This window comes from Chelonoidis abingdonii, chromosome 1 (assembly GCF_003597395.2).
Source record: "Chelonoidis abingdonii isolate Lonesome George chromosome 1, CheloAbing_2.0, whole genome shotgun sequence".
Lineage (NCBI taxonomy): Eukaryota > Metazoa > Chordata > Testudines > Testudinidae > Chelonoidis > Chelonoidis abingdonii.
The window spans coordinates 283,262,660-283,279,165 of NC_133769.1; positions in this window are offsets into that span (position 1 = coordinate 283,262,660).

The window sequence follows — 16,506 nt, forward strand, 5'->3', positions numbered from 1 at the left end:
GCCCACTTTAGCATTCACAAACCTGTGTGCTAAATGTATTGGTTCCTCACTCCTGACTCTGCTTACACCAAGGAAGACTTGGGGTTCCCAGGTGCGAATGGGGACTGGAACATGGTTCCTGCTGGGGGCAGGGGAAAACCAGAATCCCCTCCACACAAATGGAATAAATATCTGAATTGGTATCACTCTCTTCTACCCTCCAATTGGGCAAGGAATAGGCAGAGAGGGTGGAGTTTTGACTCTGTCCCATGTGCCAGCCATCCTTTGCTTCTTGGGCAGTAGAGCTATGCCCTCCCTTTCATGGAGAGCAGATTGCATTATTACACTTTCTCTCCGAGGCATAGTTCAGCTGGCATAAACCATCATAGTTCCAATAATATCAGCAGAGTTATGCTGATTTAAACAAGCTTGAGATTTAACCCAAATAATCTGGAGTACAGAATGACAAGGATACATAAGTATTTCCATTCTAAACCTGCTGTGAGTAAGGGTGAATGGCACAATACTTAAAATGCTGGAATTCCTTGGAACACTGCCTGTGCTAATGCTACCACTGCACCAATGCTGACAGTGAATTGATAACAAATGGCTGGGTAATTTTTATTTTAAAAAAGTACTAGTGAAGTCATCCTCCTAAAAGTCATTTTGTGTTGTTCTGTCCTGTGTGGGTGTTCCCCTCCATAACCGGATCTTTCACTACTCAGAAATGAGTCTAATGCAACCAGCAATATTATTTATCACTTAACAGCAAAATCATGCACAATTGTAATCACTTAGCCTCTGAGAATAAAGTAAATTCTATAGCAAGAATGGACCTTGGGAATTTTTTTTTTGTTTAGCAGCATTGCTATAAATATGTCTCTTTTTAGCATTATCTCTGCCTTTATTAGTCAGTAAAAGTAAATGCTCTCCTGTGCAATATATTCTATAATCATTTTAATCAAATAGTGTGGCAAGCATAGTGATTTGTCATCTAAGGGAAAACTGATTTATATTTCTAATTAAAAATATAAGAAGATATATGCTGCATACTGTGGGTAGTTTCTATTTCTTTGCATTTCTCTGTCTTTTGCCTAATTGAAATTCTTCATCATAGGAAGTTTTATTAGGAAAAGTAAAGACTAAGGTTATTCTGTCCTCTCCATGGAGAAGGTTAAATAGCTACTGTATAAAAGCATTAGAGATGAGATTCAGAAAAGAACTTGAGACATCCCATAATAAATTGGGTCTAAACCAATATAGGCAGCAAGCAAAAAAAAAAAACCAACAAAACAAAACACACACAACCATACAATCAAAGAAATCCAGGATTGATTTAATCCCTGTGCTGTGGGTATTCTGAGCAAAAGAAGAACAGGAGATAGCTCTGAAAGCAAAGTTAATTTATAAGCATATTTTTCTGACATACTGATGAGTGAACATACAAATTAGATTATAAACCAGCAATAGTGATCTTTTTATTCATACCAACAACACAACAGCTTTGTTAGGAATCAAAATCATGGATAAAAATCCTAGCTCAATGTAAATAATATATCAGTTATTGTTACTTTGGGTGCTGAGTATAAAGGAAATAAATATCCATTATTTTTATAGGTAGATGCTTCCAGTGAAAAATAAAATTATTGTCATGATCAGTGCCGCTCTCCTCTCATTCTTCACTCCTTTCTTCACAGTCTCCTGCTGCCATCTGAACAGCTGCTTTTTTGACTGGCAAGACAGTGACACCATAGTATCCAGTGGTGTTACCGCAGAATTTTACATTCCTGCGTGTATCCCAGAACTTGAGAGTACTGCAGTCAGCCATTTTGTATGTTCAGCCACTGCCAGTTAAAAATCAAACATCACATAGCTAAGAAAATCTTTGGCCTTTGTGAGGCAAGTTCAGACAGCTACATTCTTGCAGTTTGTTAATTAGAATGGGAGGATGGGAAAGTTATGGAAGAGAGTAAATGAATAGACCTTTGTTTTAGGTCTCCCTGAAATATTGTTGTTATAGCTAGAAATACTAGAGATGTTTTGAGATGAGTAGTTTGCTGAAATTAGGAGAATTGGTGACCCATAGAGGTTGTTATGCTGACCCACAAGGAGTTACTATAGGTTCTGTGCTTTGCTACAGTTAGCTATTAAAGATTAGGTAAAAGTAAATACTGCTCACCTTGGAGCAGTCCGAGGGAGCTTTTCTTTGGGCAAGGAGATGACATCTAAACTCCCCATCAGCTGGACGGAAAGAAGGCACTTGGAAGCCCAGCTGGTGATCCCTCAGAACTTGAAACCCACCTCCTCTTTCAGGTAGTTGAAGGCTGCTATCAAATCCCCACTCACTCTTCTCTTCCGCAGACTAAATAACCCCAGTTCCCTCAGCTTCTCATCATAATTCACGTGCCCCAACCCCCTAATCATTTTCTTTGCCCTCCACTGGACTATTTCCCATTTGTCCACATCCCTTCTGTGGACGCTATATTCCAGGTGTGGCCTCACCAGTGCCAAATAGATGGGAATTATCACTTCCCTCTATCTTCTGGCAATGCTTCTACTAATACAACCCAATATGCTGTTAGCCTTCTTGGCAACAAGGGCAAACTGCTGACTCATATCCAACTTCTGGTCCGCTGTAATCCCCAGATCCATTTCTTCAGAATTGCTGCTTCTCCAGTCAGTCCCCAGCTTGTAGCAGTGCATGGGATTCTTCCTTCCTAAATGCAGAACTCTACACTTATCCTTGTTGAACCTCATCAGATTAGTTTTGGTCCAATCCTCCAATTTGTCTAAGTCACTCTGGATCCTCTAGTATATCTACCTCTCCCCCCGCTTTGTGTCATCTGCGAACTTGTTGAGGGTCCAATTCATCTCACCACCCAGATCAGGGATCAGCAACCTTTCACATGCAGCCCACCAGGCCGGGCCTGTTTGTTTACCTCTCACGTCCGCAGGTTTGGCTGACCAAGGCTCCCACTGGCCATGGTTCACCATCCCAGGCCAATGGGGGCTGCAGGAAGCACATGCCAAAGGTTGCAGATCCCTGATCCAGATAATTAATAAAGATATTGAACAAAATGAGTCCCAGGATCAACCCCTGGGGCACTCCGCTTGAAAAGGGCTGCCAGCTAGACATTGAGCCGTTGACTACCTGTTGAGCCCAACAATCTAGCCAGCTTTCTATCCACCTTATAGTCCATTCATCCAATCCATACTTCTTTAACTTGCTGGCAAGAATACTGTGGGAGACTGTATCAAAAGCTTTGCTAAAGTCAAGATATATCAAATCCACCACTTTCCCCATATCCACAGAGCCAATTACTCATCATAGAAGGCAATCAGGTTAGTCAGGCATGACTTATCCTTGGTAAATCCATATTGACTGTTCCTGATCACCTTCCTCTCCTCCAAGTGCTTCAAAATGGATTCCTTGAGGACCAATAGAGATTTTGCCGGGGACTGAAGTGAAGCTGACCGGTCTGTAGATCCCTGGGTTCGCTTTCTTCTCTCTCTCTCTCTTTTTTTTTTAATATAGGCACTATATTTGCCTTTTTCCAATTGTCTGGGACCTCCCCCAATTGCCACAAATTTTCAAAGATAATGGCCAATAGTTCTGCAATCACATCAGCCAGCTCTCTCAGCACCCTTGAAAGCATTAAATCTGGACCCATGGACTTGTGCATGCCCAGCTTTTCTAAATAGTCCTTAACCTGTTCTTTCACCATTGAGGGCTGCTCACATCCTAGCCACACTCTGTTGCCCAGTGCAGCAGTCTGGGAGTTGACCTTGTCTGTGAAGACAAACACAAAAAAAAAGCACTGAGTACTTCAGCTTTTTCTACATCATCTGTCACTAGGTTGCCTCTCCCTTTCAGTAAAGGGTATCACACTTTCCCTGATCTTCTTCTTGTTGCGAACATAACTGTAGAAACCCTTCCTGTTACCCTTCACATCCCTCGCTAACTGCAACTCCAGTTGTGCCTTGGCCTTCCTGATTACACCCCTGCATGCGCTAGCAGTATTTTCATCTTCCTCTCTAGTCATCTGTCCAAATTTCCACTTCTTGTAAGCTTCCTATTTTGAGTTTAAGCTCAACAAAGATTTCGCTGTTACATCAAGCTGGTCACCTGCCATATTTGCTATTCTTTCTGCATATTAGGATGGTTTGTTCCTGCGCTCTCAATAAGTCTTCTTTAAAATACAGTCAGCTCTCCTGGACTATTTCCCCCCTCATATTAGCCTCCCAGAGGATACTGCCCATCTGTTCCCTAACTCCAGGATCCATATTTTGCTACTCTCCTTTCTTCCCTTTGTGAGGATCCTGAACTCAACTATCTCATGGTTACTGCTGCTTGGGGCCTAGGAGGCGGAGTCGATGTAAGATACGCAACTTCAGCTATGGGAATAGCATCGCTGAAGTCAAAGTATCTTATTTCGACTTACCTCCCATCGTCATAGCACAGCATCGAAGGCTGCGGTTCCTCCTGTCAACTCCACTACTGCCACTCTCCCTGGTGGAGTTCTGCAGTCAATAGGAGCACGTTCAGGGATAAATATATCGTGTCTAGATGAGACACGATATATCGATCCCCAATAAACCGATCACTACCCGCCAATCTGGCACGTAGTGTAGACATACCCTGGGTTCCCACCCACTTCTACTTCCCTTACCATTTCTTCCCTGTTTGTATGCAGCAGGTCAAGAGGAACACAGCCCCAGTTGGTTCCTCCAGCAGTTATACCAGGAAGTTGTCCCCAACACTCTCCTAAAACTTCCTGGATTGTCTGTGCATTGCTGTATTGCTGTCCCAGCAGATGTTAGGGTGATTGAAGTCCCCATTAGAACTAGGGCCTGTGATCTGGAAACTTCAGTTAGTTGTCCAAAGATAGCCTCATCTACCTCATCCTTCTGATCTGGCGGTCTATAGCACACGCCCACCACAACATCACCCTTGTTGCTCTTTTCTTTAAACTTAACAAAAGACTCTCAAGAGTTTTTTTCCCAGTTTCACACTGGAGTTCTGAGTAATCATACTACTCTCTTACATATAATGCAACTCCTCCACCTTTCCTCCCATACCTGTCCTTCCTGAACAATTTGTATCCATCCATGACAGTGCTCCAGTCATGTGAACTGCCCCATCAAGTTTCTGTTGTTCCAATCATATCACAGTTTCTTGATTGTACTAGGACTTCTAATTCTTCCTGCTTGTTTCCCAGGCTTCTTGCGTTCATGTACATGCACCTAAGATAACTAGCCAATTGCCCTACTTTCTCAGGATGAATCAGGAGGCTTCCCGTCATGTACCCTCCTCCTTGTGTTTCCTCCTGGTACCCCACTTACCCGCTACCTTTTGTCTTAGGTTCCCATCCTCCAGCAACCCTAGTTGAAAGCCCTCCTCACTAGGTTAGCCAGCCTGCTTGCGGAGATGCTCATCCCTCTCTTCGTTAGGTGTTTCTCATCTCTTCCTAGCAATCCTTCTTCCTGGAACAACATCCCAAATAACTTGCCAAATAATACTCAGTCAGTTGTAAAGCTAGGTCTGTAATCCAAGTCTCTTCATTCCTACCCCTATTCTTTAACTGCTAAACCATATTGCTTCTGTGAACACCACTATTCCAAAGAACACTATTAGATTGGACAAACTTAAATAGTTCCATAAGTTAAAAAGGTTTGAGGAGTTCCAAAGTTATTCCCTTTCTTTAAAATGGGGAATATAGAACATCTCAGACTGGAGGAACTTTTTAAAGTATTTAAATTAATTATTCAAGAATGTGACCAATTCACCCCAGAGAATCCTTTTGTATATTATACTACATTACTTGGGCCAAAATCTATCCTAACAGGTATGAGATTGGATGGGTGCAAGTGAGACCAGATTTAGATCCCCTTATTTAATACTATGGTTCTGTCTACATGTAGATTATTGTAAACATTGTATTTTATACATGTTAGATTAGGTATTAACATTAGTTATGGACAGATACCTCAGCAGAAAAAAAAAACTCAGATCTTAGTACTACAGTGTCTAAATCAAATTCTGGGCTAGAGAGGAGCTTTTACAGAGGCACAGGAGGGATGGCGATGGCATATAACTGCTCAGCTCCAGGAAAAGCCTCAGGAAAGACTTATGATTTAGAGATTAATCATCCTTCCCCTGGTACTCTCTCAAAAAGTGGAGTCTAAATGTGGTCATGTAAACCTGGAGCATGTCTACACCAGTATAAGAATGGAGTGACAGAGAAGTGGGTCAGGTGCATTCTTTTCTTCTGTTGCTGTGGGTCTTTGAGTAGCACTTTTAGTTGTGATTCAAGTGTGGAACTCGGTTTCCTTTTCAAAGTTTCCCACTCTCTCTGGAACAGTTTACCTTTTAAAATAAAATAGAAGTGTTTTAAACATTTTATCCTAGCAGTATCTTCCCAAGTGCCCTTTACTTGCTTGTATTTTTGTCAATCAGTATTCATAATTGTGCTGATCAACCCTCCAAACTGGTTCTTTATTTCAACATATCATTACAGAATACAATATATATGATAATGATGCAAATCATTCCAGTGTGTATCTGGTTCTCATGAAATTCAAGATACTACCAAAAATCCCCTATTGTCTTTATTATAAACTTGATATCCAGGCCAATGCTACAAACACGGATCTTTAAACACATCTGCATTACAGAAAATCAGCTCAGTGCTGTTCATTATTGATTTAGCTGGTTGGTTAAAACTGATCCCAACCAATATTTTCCAATGTGTATGTCAGCTTTCTGATCTTCAAGGGGCTGATTGTGACTTAGAAGTGATTTAAGCATTTTGGCATTGCTGTGCTCAGCATTGCAATACCTAACAAATTTAGGATCCTGAGGCCTGGTCTACACTACGCCGTTAAATCGATTTAAACAGTGTTAAATCGATTTAACGCTGCACTCGTCCACACTACACTGCTCTTTAAATAGATTTAAAGGGCTATTTAAATCGATTTCTGTACTCCTACAAAACAAGAGGAGTAACCCTAAAATCGATATTACTAATTCAGAATAGTGTTAGTGTGAATGGAAATTGATGTTATTGGCCTCCGGGAGGTATCCCACAGTGCACCACTGACCGCTCTGGACAGCAATCAGAACTCTGAGGCACTGGCCAGGTAAACAGGAAAAGCCCCGCAAACACATTTTGAATTCAATTTCCTGTTTGGCCAGCGTGGAGCTCTGATCAGCACAGGTGACCACGCAGAGCTCATCAGCACAGGTAACAATGCAGTCTCCTGAGAATCGAAAAAAGAGCACCAGCATGGACCGCACAAGAGGTACTTGATCTGATCAACTATATGGGGAGAGGATTCAGTGCTAACAGAACTCCGTTCGACAAGACGAAATGAAAAAAATATTTGAAAGAATTTCAAAGTCTATGATGGGAAAAGGCCACAGCAGGGACTCAGTGCAGTGCAGAGTAAAAAGTTAAGGAGCTCAGACAGGCATACCAGAAAACCAGAGAAGCAAACGGAAGGTCTGGTCAGGGCCGAAAACATGCCGCTTCTATGCTGAGCTGCATGCAATTTTAGGGGCTGCGCAACCAGTACCCCACCCCTGGCTGATGGATTCAGAGGTCGGGGTTGTAATATCAACCATGGATGAGGATTCTGCGGAGGGGGAAGATGAGGAGGAAGAGGAAGAGGAGGAAGAGCTTGCTGAGAGCACACAGCACTCCGTTAGCCCCAACAGCCAGGAGCTTTTTGTGACCCCAGAATTACCCTCCCAGCCCACCCAAGCCACTAGCCCAGACAGTGAAGCCATGGAAGCGACCTCTGGTGAGTGTACCTTTGTAAATATCAAACAATGGTTTAAAACAAGCGTTGTTTTTTAATGATTGATTTGCCATCAGGGCTTGTGATGCATTCGCAGCCAGTAAAGTTACAGGAAAAGTTCGTTAACATGTCTGGGGATGGAGCGAAAATCCTCCAAAGAAATCTCCATTGAATCGCTCTGGAGGTACTCAAAAAAAGCCTTTGCAGAAGATTTCTGGGCAAGGCGCCTTATCCGGTCCCCATTGTAGGAACACTTTTCCACGCCATGCATGTAACAAGTAATTCGGCCGTATCATTGCTTCACAAAGCACAGCTGCGTATGCTCCTGGTGACTGCTGGCATTCAAGAAACATACGTTCTGCATCTTGCGCTGTTATTCTCAGGAGAGTTATATCATTCATTGTAACCTGGTTGAAATTCAGGAATTTAATTAGGGGGGCATACATACATGGCGATTTTCCTACCCTACTGGGCTGCCGCTTAAATCAAATCCTTCCGTGCACCGTAGCAAAGCGGGGGAGGGGGAGGAAGGATAGCGCTGAGCTTTTCTGCGTTTGGCGAGCAGGAATCTTCCCAGCTACCAGCCACGCGGTGCGGGGGGGAAGGAAGGAGGGGATGATTACCAGTGATCTTACATGATAGCAGCCATGCGGTGGGGGAGGAGGGGAAAGAGGGGGGTTTGGGTTCTGCTGGTTCCTCTTAACAGGAACAAGGCATCGTAGGGCACTGTGTATATGAAGGCTGCAGAAGTCAAACATAAAGCCTTACCATGGCCGCATGGAAGCTGAATTATGATGCCTGGACCTGCGTCTGTGAGATCTGCAACACCAGAGCCACAGGCACTCAATATAAACGATGCAAAAATGCGACCTTGTAGTGAAATCACATGTGCTATGTAAGGTGGATAGTGTGTTATTCACTGTGAAAGAGTACAAGCATTGTTCTGTAAAATGTATCTTTTTACATACTTCTCTCCCTATTTTTCACTCCCCATAATGCAGCTGCACAGTTGTCCACCGGCCTCCCTACGACCCATTCCGAAGAGCGAGCTCAGATAAGGCGGAGGAGGAAGAGAACGCGAGATGAAATGTTCTCAGAAATCAATGGAAGTAACCTGCAGTGAAAGAGCTCATCAGAATGAGTGGAAGGACGTGCTAGCAAAGTACAGGAAAGATGCCAGTGACGGGAGGAATAGGAGAGACGCTCGAGATGAGAGGTGGCGGCAGGAAGATCAGAGGTGTAGGCAGGAAGATCAGCGGTGGCGGGATGCAACGCTGGAGCTGCTGCGTGATCAAACTGATATCCATCCGACGCATGGTGGGATCTTCAGGAAGCAGCGCAGGGTCACAGAGTGCCGCTGCAGCCCTGTGTAATTACACCCTCACCGCTCCCAGTTTCCATATCTCCCTCACCCAGACGTGTAAGAACGCGTGGGGGAAGGCTTTCTGCACCCGCCCACTCCACCCCCTGGACAGTCCAAGCAAAAGCTGTCATTACGTTGAAATGTGCTTAATGGCCTTTTCCTTCCCTCCTATCCTCCTCCCCAAACCACAGCAGGCAGGGATACCTTGATAATTCTCTACCCTCTTTTTATAATTACTTTTTAATAAAGAATACATGCCAAAGGGGGAGGGTGGGTTTGCTTACAGGGAATGTACTTTTAAGAAAGATATAACATGATTTTTTAAACTGATAACTGGAATGACTTTTAATAAAGAATAAATGATTTTTAAACCATGACTTTATTTCCTTCAGCAAGCTGTATAGCAAAAAAGGGTGGGTTGCTTACAGGGAATGCTGAGTCAATCAAGGGCAGAGGGTTCATCAAGGGGACCACAAACCAGCAGTCACCGTACCCGGGCCGTGCTGAAACTCGTTTTCAAGGCTTCTCTGATGCGCACCGCCTCTGGTGTGCTCTTCTAATCGCCCTGGTGTCTGGCTGCTCGTAATCAGCGGCCAGGTGATTTGCCTCAGCCTCCCACCCCGCCATAAAGGTCTCCCCTACTCTCACAGAGATTGTGGAGCACAACAGCAAGCAGCAATAACAAACGGGACACCATTGTTTGGCTGAGGTCTGAGCGAGTAAGTAATGTTCGCCAGCGCCCCTTTAAACGGCCAAATGCACATTCTACCACCAATCCTGCACTTGCTCAGCCTGTAGTTAAACAGCTCCTGACCACTGTCCAGGCTGCCTGTGTATGGCTTCATGAGCCATGGCATCAAGGGGTAGGCTGGGTCACCCAGGATAACGACAGGCATCTCAACATCCCAACTGTTATTTTCTGGTCTGGGAAGTAATTCCCTTGCTGCAGCAGGCCATTTAAACAGAGTTGTGCTTTTTGAGACGCGAGCGTCATGAACCCTTCCTGGCCATCCCACGTGGATGTTGGTGAAACGTCCCTTGTGATCCACCAGTGCTTGCAGCACCATTGAAAAGTACCCTTTGCGGTTTACGTACTGGGTGCCCTGGTGCTCCGGGGCCAAGATAGGGATATGGGTTCCATCTATGGCCCCCCCACAGTTAGGGAATCCCATTGCAGCAAAGCCATCCACTATGACCTGCACGTTTCCCAGAGTCACAACCTTTCGTAGCAGCAGCTTAACGATTGCTTTGGCTACTTGCATCACAGCAGCCCCCACAGTAGATTTGCCCACTCCAAATTGATTCCCGACTGACCGGTAGCTGTCTGGCGTTGCAGCTTCCAGAGGGCTATTGCCACTCGCTTTCTCCACTGTGAGGGCTGCTCTCATCTTAGTATTATGGCGTTTCAGGGCAGGGGAAAGCAAGTCACAAAGTTCAAAGAAAGTGCCCTTACGCATGCGAAAGTTTCGCAGCCACTGCGAATCGTCCCACACCTGCAAAAACTATGCGGTCCCACCAGTCTGTGCTTGTTTTCCGCGCCCAAAATCGGCGTTCAATGGTAGAACCTGCCCCATTACCAGCAGTAGCTCCAAAACGCAGGGCCCCGCGGTTAGGAAGAATTCAGTGTCCATGTCCTCATCGCTCTCGTCGCCGCGCTGCCGTAGCTGCCTCCTCCTCTCCTGCCTTTGCAGTTAATGGTTCACCATAGACAGCATGAGAATGCGTGAGGTGTTTACAACGTCCACGATAGCGTTACTGATCTGAGCAGGGTCCATGCTTGCTGTGCTATGGCGTTTGCTCAGTTCACGTAGGGAAAAAGGCGCGAAATGGTTGTCTGCTGCTTTCACAAAGGGAGGGGTGAGGCTGTACCCAGAACCACCCGCGACAATGATTTTTGCCCCATCAGGCACTGGGCTCTCAACCCAGAATTCCAAGGGGCGGGGGAGACTGAGGGAACTACGGGATAGCTGTGGAACAGCTACCCACAGTGCACCGCTCGAGAAATCGACGCTAGCCTTGGACCATGGATGCACACCATCGAATTAATGTGCCTAGTGTGGACACGCACAATCGACTTTATAATATCAGTTTTATGAAACCGATTTTAGCTAATTCGATATTGTGCCATAGTGTAGACGTGGCCTAAAGCTCATCTTCCAAAGAGATTTCGGTACTTTTGAAAAGGAGATCAGTTAGGTGTTGCAATGCTGAGTGCTTTAAAAATCTCAAAAGCCAGAGTCTGACTGAAAATGAATGGAATGTAGGCTCTTAAGCCACATAGGCAATTATGAAAATTTACTCCTGATCTTACATGGCGATGCAGGGCAGTGCATGAGATTCCATCCACCATTATCCTACATTGCCATGTAGGAAAGTTCAGAATCTTGAATATGGACATGGAGGGAGAGACAGTTCAGTATGCCTGACACGCCACAACACCAAGCAGTGGATAGAGTGAGGAAGGAGAAGGGCAGGAAAAGAACAGAACTGTAACTCCACAACCTCAAACACACTTACCAATGGAGGTGGGCATGGATAGTGGGGAAAGTAAACTTCACCAAGTTACTGATCCTGATGTGGCACAGATATGCACCATCACCTGTTCAGGGTCAAAGTAAACCCTCAACCTCGGCCTAACTATCTACTTTTTTTAATTCATATTGACGTACATTTTAGCTTTGCTTTTGGCCTTGTGTAAAGGGATGGAACTTAGGTACCTTGTTCAAGGAGCAGCACAGAGAAAGAAGCTTGACTTGGAGACGTACTATTTCCATGTCACTTCCTTTGTTGCTTTCAGTTGTTAGTAATTTAAGGCTGGTCCAAATCCACTGCAAACTACTACTATCCACACACAAAGGCTTTGTCCACTCCTTGCTTACCTGCTCAGAAGTAAGTAAATTGCAGATGCTCAGTACCTGCTTACCCTTGTGCACCTAAACTAAAGAACCTTGAAGGTTTTGCAGACAGACAGGGGTATGTGTTTGTTGTGTGTTCTTACTCCACAAATTATTCCTGCACAACTCCACATATCAAGCCACGATTTCTCCATTTCTATCATATTAATCTAGGCATTTTGTTACCTATGGACAAAGACACTAGAGAAATACAAATGTGAAAATGTCTTCTAGGTAGTTTACTTTAAAATTTCCATGAAGGAATGACTGGCATGGAGAAGTGTTATTTATCATTATTCATGCTGTGCGTGAGCATAGCCTCTTTGAACAATAAAAAGACTTTCAGAACTTGAATATGGAATTAAGTCTTCTGTTTCAGCTAAAAATATTGAACATCTTCAGTTGTATTTGAAGAAAATAAATTTTCCCCACAGAAGTAAAATCCTATAAAATTGTGGTGGAGCTGCATGCCCCCTCATGGCATGGCATAGCACTGCAACAGCTCTGCCTCAGTTTCCCCAATAAAGCCTTCAGCACACTTCAGTTACAGATATGACTCAGCCCTCTGGCCAAGTCACAGATGATTCAACCTGTTCCAGTGCAGCAGAGTTCCCAAGTCAAAGTACAACATAAACACAAAGCAAAAGAATCTTCTGCCCCACTGAAGTCAGCTTTCGTCTTCTTTCTTAAAGACAGAACCTAGATGGAATGGCTTTCCTTAATGCCCACCAACAGGTTCCTGGTATGAAACCAAACTAACAGTCTGTTAGGCCGACCTTCCTGCAGGAAGTCTCTGGCCAGCTGCAGGCTTCATTCAGCTCATGGTCCCACTCAGACTTCTCATACAATTTGAGAACTGCCAGTCTACTCTCTCCTTCCTAGTCACTACCCAAATGAGCTGGATTTCTTTTTTTAACCGCTCCCCTCAAGCCTGACAAATCTTGCAGGTGATGCATGGGGTGGGACTAATTGAACCAATAGCAGCTCAAAGGCAGATTTCAACCAACTCAGAGGCATAGAATGCAAATCACAGGAGATGAGAGTACTGCTCTACTCCGCGCTGGTTAGGACTCAGCTGGATTGTGTCCAATTTTGGTCACCACTGTATAGAAAGGATGATGAGAAACTGGAAAGAATCCAGAGGCAAGTAACAAGGAGGTCAAAGGACTGAATGCAAGCCATATGAGCAAAGGCTAAAGGAATTGGGCTTTTTGGGAAAAGAGGAGATTAAGGGAGGATACCATAGCAGTCTTTAAATACTTGAAAGGCTCCCATAAAAAAGACAGAGAAAAGTTGTTGTCTCTTCCCAGAGAGCCAGGACAAGAGGTAAGGGGTTCAAACTATAGCACAGAAGATTTAGATGAAATCTCAGGAAAAACTTCCTAACTGTAAGAACAGTAGGACAATGGAATAGACTGTTGAGGGAGGCTCTGGGCGTTCCTTCACTAGAGGGTTTTAAAAGGAGGCTGGATAGCCATCTGTCTTGGATGGTCTAGATAGAACAAGACTTGCATCTTAGCAGGGGGGTCGACTAGATGACCCTTGCAGTCTCTTCTAACCCTATTGTTCTATGATTCTATGATTAACCCTCCCTGGTTATTGTAGGGTTCACATAGCCCATCAAAAACACCATGACTTAGATTTAGGTTATGATTTTATGTTGGATCAATAAGAGAAAAAAGTCTCATTCAATTAATAACTTTGGGCTAAATACTGTGTTCAGTTCTTACTAAGTCAAGACTCCCTGTGAAGCCACTACAGAGCTACATTTGGTAAGTGTCTTTTCCATATATCTTCAAACTTTCCTGAACAGGAACATGAGATCAAATATTAATCTCTGGCAAAAGTAGGAGGCTTGGCTACTAACCCTATAAACTGTTAGCTACCCAGTTCTATCAGTCCAATACTACACAATACTGTGTTGTTTTTGTTTTTGAAAAGAGGGAAGGTGAAGAACTTTGTCTCCAAGAAAATGTAGAGTACGAGGGGAATTTAGGTAGACATAATGCAAGTGCTACAGTTGGAAAAGATTAGTGTAACAAGGACATAACATGTGGCTTGCAAAGAAATGCCACATGGGATCTTTATTGATAACAGCTTGTCAAAATCTTGCTAAAATGTCTAATCTGAATGATGGTACTTGCAGCAAAATGCTCCCTTACACCATTCTGGGACTCTGGCTTAATACTATCCCAGAGGGAAGAATGCAAATAAAGAGTCAGCAATACTATTTCCTGCAATATCTGGATTTTCCTTGGAAGTCTGTTTTTTCAGGTACTGATCAGGCATCACGTATCACAGTAATGGATGCCCTAAAAGAACATCAGGCAACATAGATAGTAAGCCTGAACTTGTTTAATTTATGAGAGCCCAACACAATTTTATTTCAAGCTGGTTTGGCTAGAGGCTTGCTTTGCTCTGTATTCCCTCTCTGAAAATGTTATTCTATTGCACTAGGCAGCCTGGTGCTTCTCTGGTTTTTGCTGTTCTGTTATGCTCTGCCAATAGTCCATGCCATGTATGTGCATGTGCATAAGAGTCACAGTCAAAAAGAATTTTCCACAGGGCATCTCATTTGTTATTGTTAAATCTTTTTGTGCCCAGAGTATCCAGATGTAACTCAGTTTCGTTCCAATCCTCATCTAATGCAGTGCCAATGCGCCAATGCTTGAAGAAAGAAATCCCAATGACTTGGCACTCACACAGCAACCCTTCCCCATGTGCTGCATTTTTTTCTGCTGAGGAATTTTGCTTAATGCTGTTTAAATAGCTGCTTGCTTTATGGTGTACAATATGTTGAGGAAGATTCTTTGTAGTATTGAAATATTCATGGTTGTGATCCAAGGCAAGCACACCCTTGTATCTCCTTTGGTTTTGCAGGCACTAAATAAAAAGTAGTTTGTGTATCAGCAGTATTGGGACCTTTAAAAAAAAACCTGTGAAGTAAGCTTTTTGGATAAGTTCCAAGTAATTCCAGCCAAGATCTAGATCAGTAATGGATACATATCATTTCTCTATGTCATTCTTTCTAAACTATTTTACCTTTTTCAGGAATCTGATTTGTCTTGCATACCCCTCAGATACACCTCACTTAAAAACTACTTGCTTACAAAATCAGGCACAAAAATACAGAAGTGTCCCAGCACACTAATAATCCAAAATAACTTACTTTCTATTTTTTTCCCATATAATTACAAAATCAATCAATTTGAATATAAATATTGTACCTACATTTCAGTGTATAGTATATAGAGGAGTATAAACAAGTCATTGTCTGTACAAAAGTTTCTACTGACTTTGCTAGCGCTTTTTATGTAGCTTGTTTTAAAACTAGGCAAATATCTGGATGAGTTAATTTACCCTCAGAAGATCTCTGCGTATTCCCAGAGGTATGCGTACCCCTGGTTGTGAACCACTGCTCTATGTAACCTCAGCATCGCACAGAGCAGAAAAGCAAATATGGAGTACACTAAGACACTGTCTGTCACTGCAGGTTCATGAGCGCTCAGATTCCACAGGGATGGGTGGCCCTGTAAAAACCTTGGTAGGTATATAGTTTATGAATACCCATAAAACCATTAGGTTATTAAAACATACTTTACTGCATGTAACATGATAATAAGATGTGGACCTTTTGTGTGAAGAGGAACACAATGGAAGAACCATTCATCCACAAAAAAATACTTCCCATCACCAAAAATGAAAATAAAGGACAACAATTTCTGTTATGTATCCAAATTCATATTCTGTCTTGAAACAACACTATTATTTTATTATCAGATGCAAGTTGCATTGTATGGAATCATACACTTCTCTTACTTACAGATAAATCTGACAGCTGGAATTACCATCATCTGATCGAACCTGTTCAGTGCAAACACAAAGAAAGAAAAAAACATAATTTTTACTCGTGGATTGTGACGGTGCCCCCATAAGGCTTTATGGAATATGCTTATGATTGTATATGTGACATAACTGGAATATGTTTTAGGCTACATAGGCCATAGAACATATTATGTAAAGGTTATGATCTACTGAATGTATTCCTCCTATTTGTGTGTATGTATTATTTTTGTATTCAAAGTTATGAATATTGGCTGTGTACTGGCTTGATTTCAACTAGCCTACTAGAGCATTTGGTCAGAGAAGGAAAGACTCAATACCAATTTGCAGGATAACCGAGGAGGCCAAAAGCTGCTTTTCTGAGTTCACCTGCCTCTTTTATTATCTAAGATTACACATGCGCAATTGCACAGCACATATCAAGATTCTCTACAAAAATCTTCCATCACGAGCTCAACAGCATAGCAAGTTGCAAAAACACCCCCAGCTGCAGACACGGCAGTCCTCTGGGAAACTGCAAAGGGAGGAAGTTACAAAACACCGCCAGATGCAAACTGGGCCGTCTGTGTGAAAATACAGGGGAGGATGGAGGAAAGCCAAGTTCCTGTGATAAGAAACCCGGGTGTG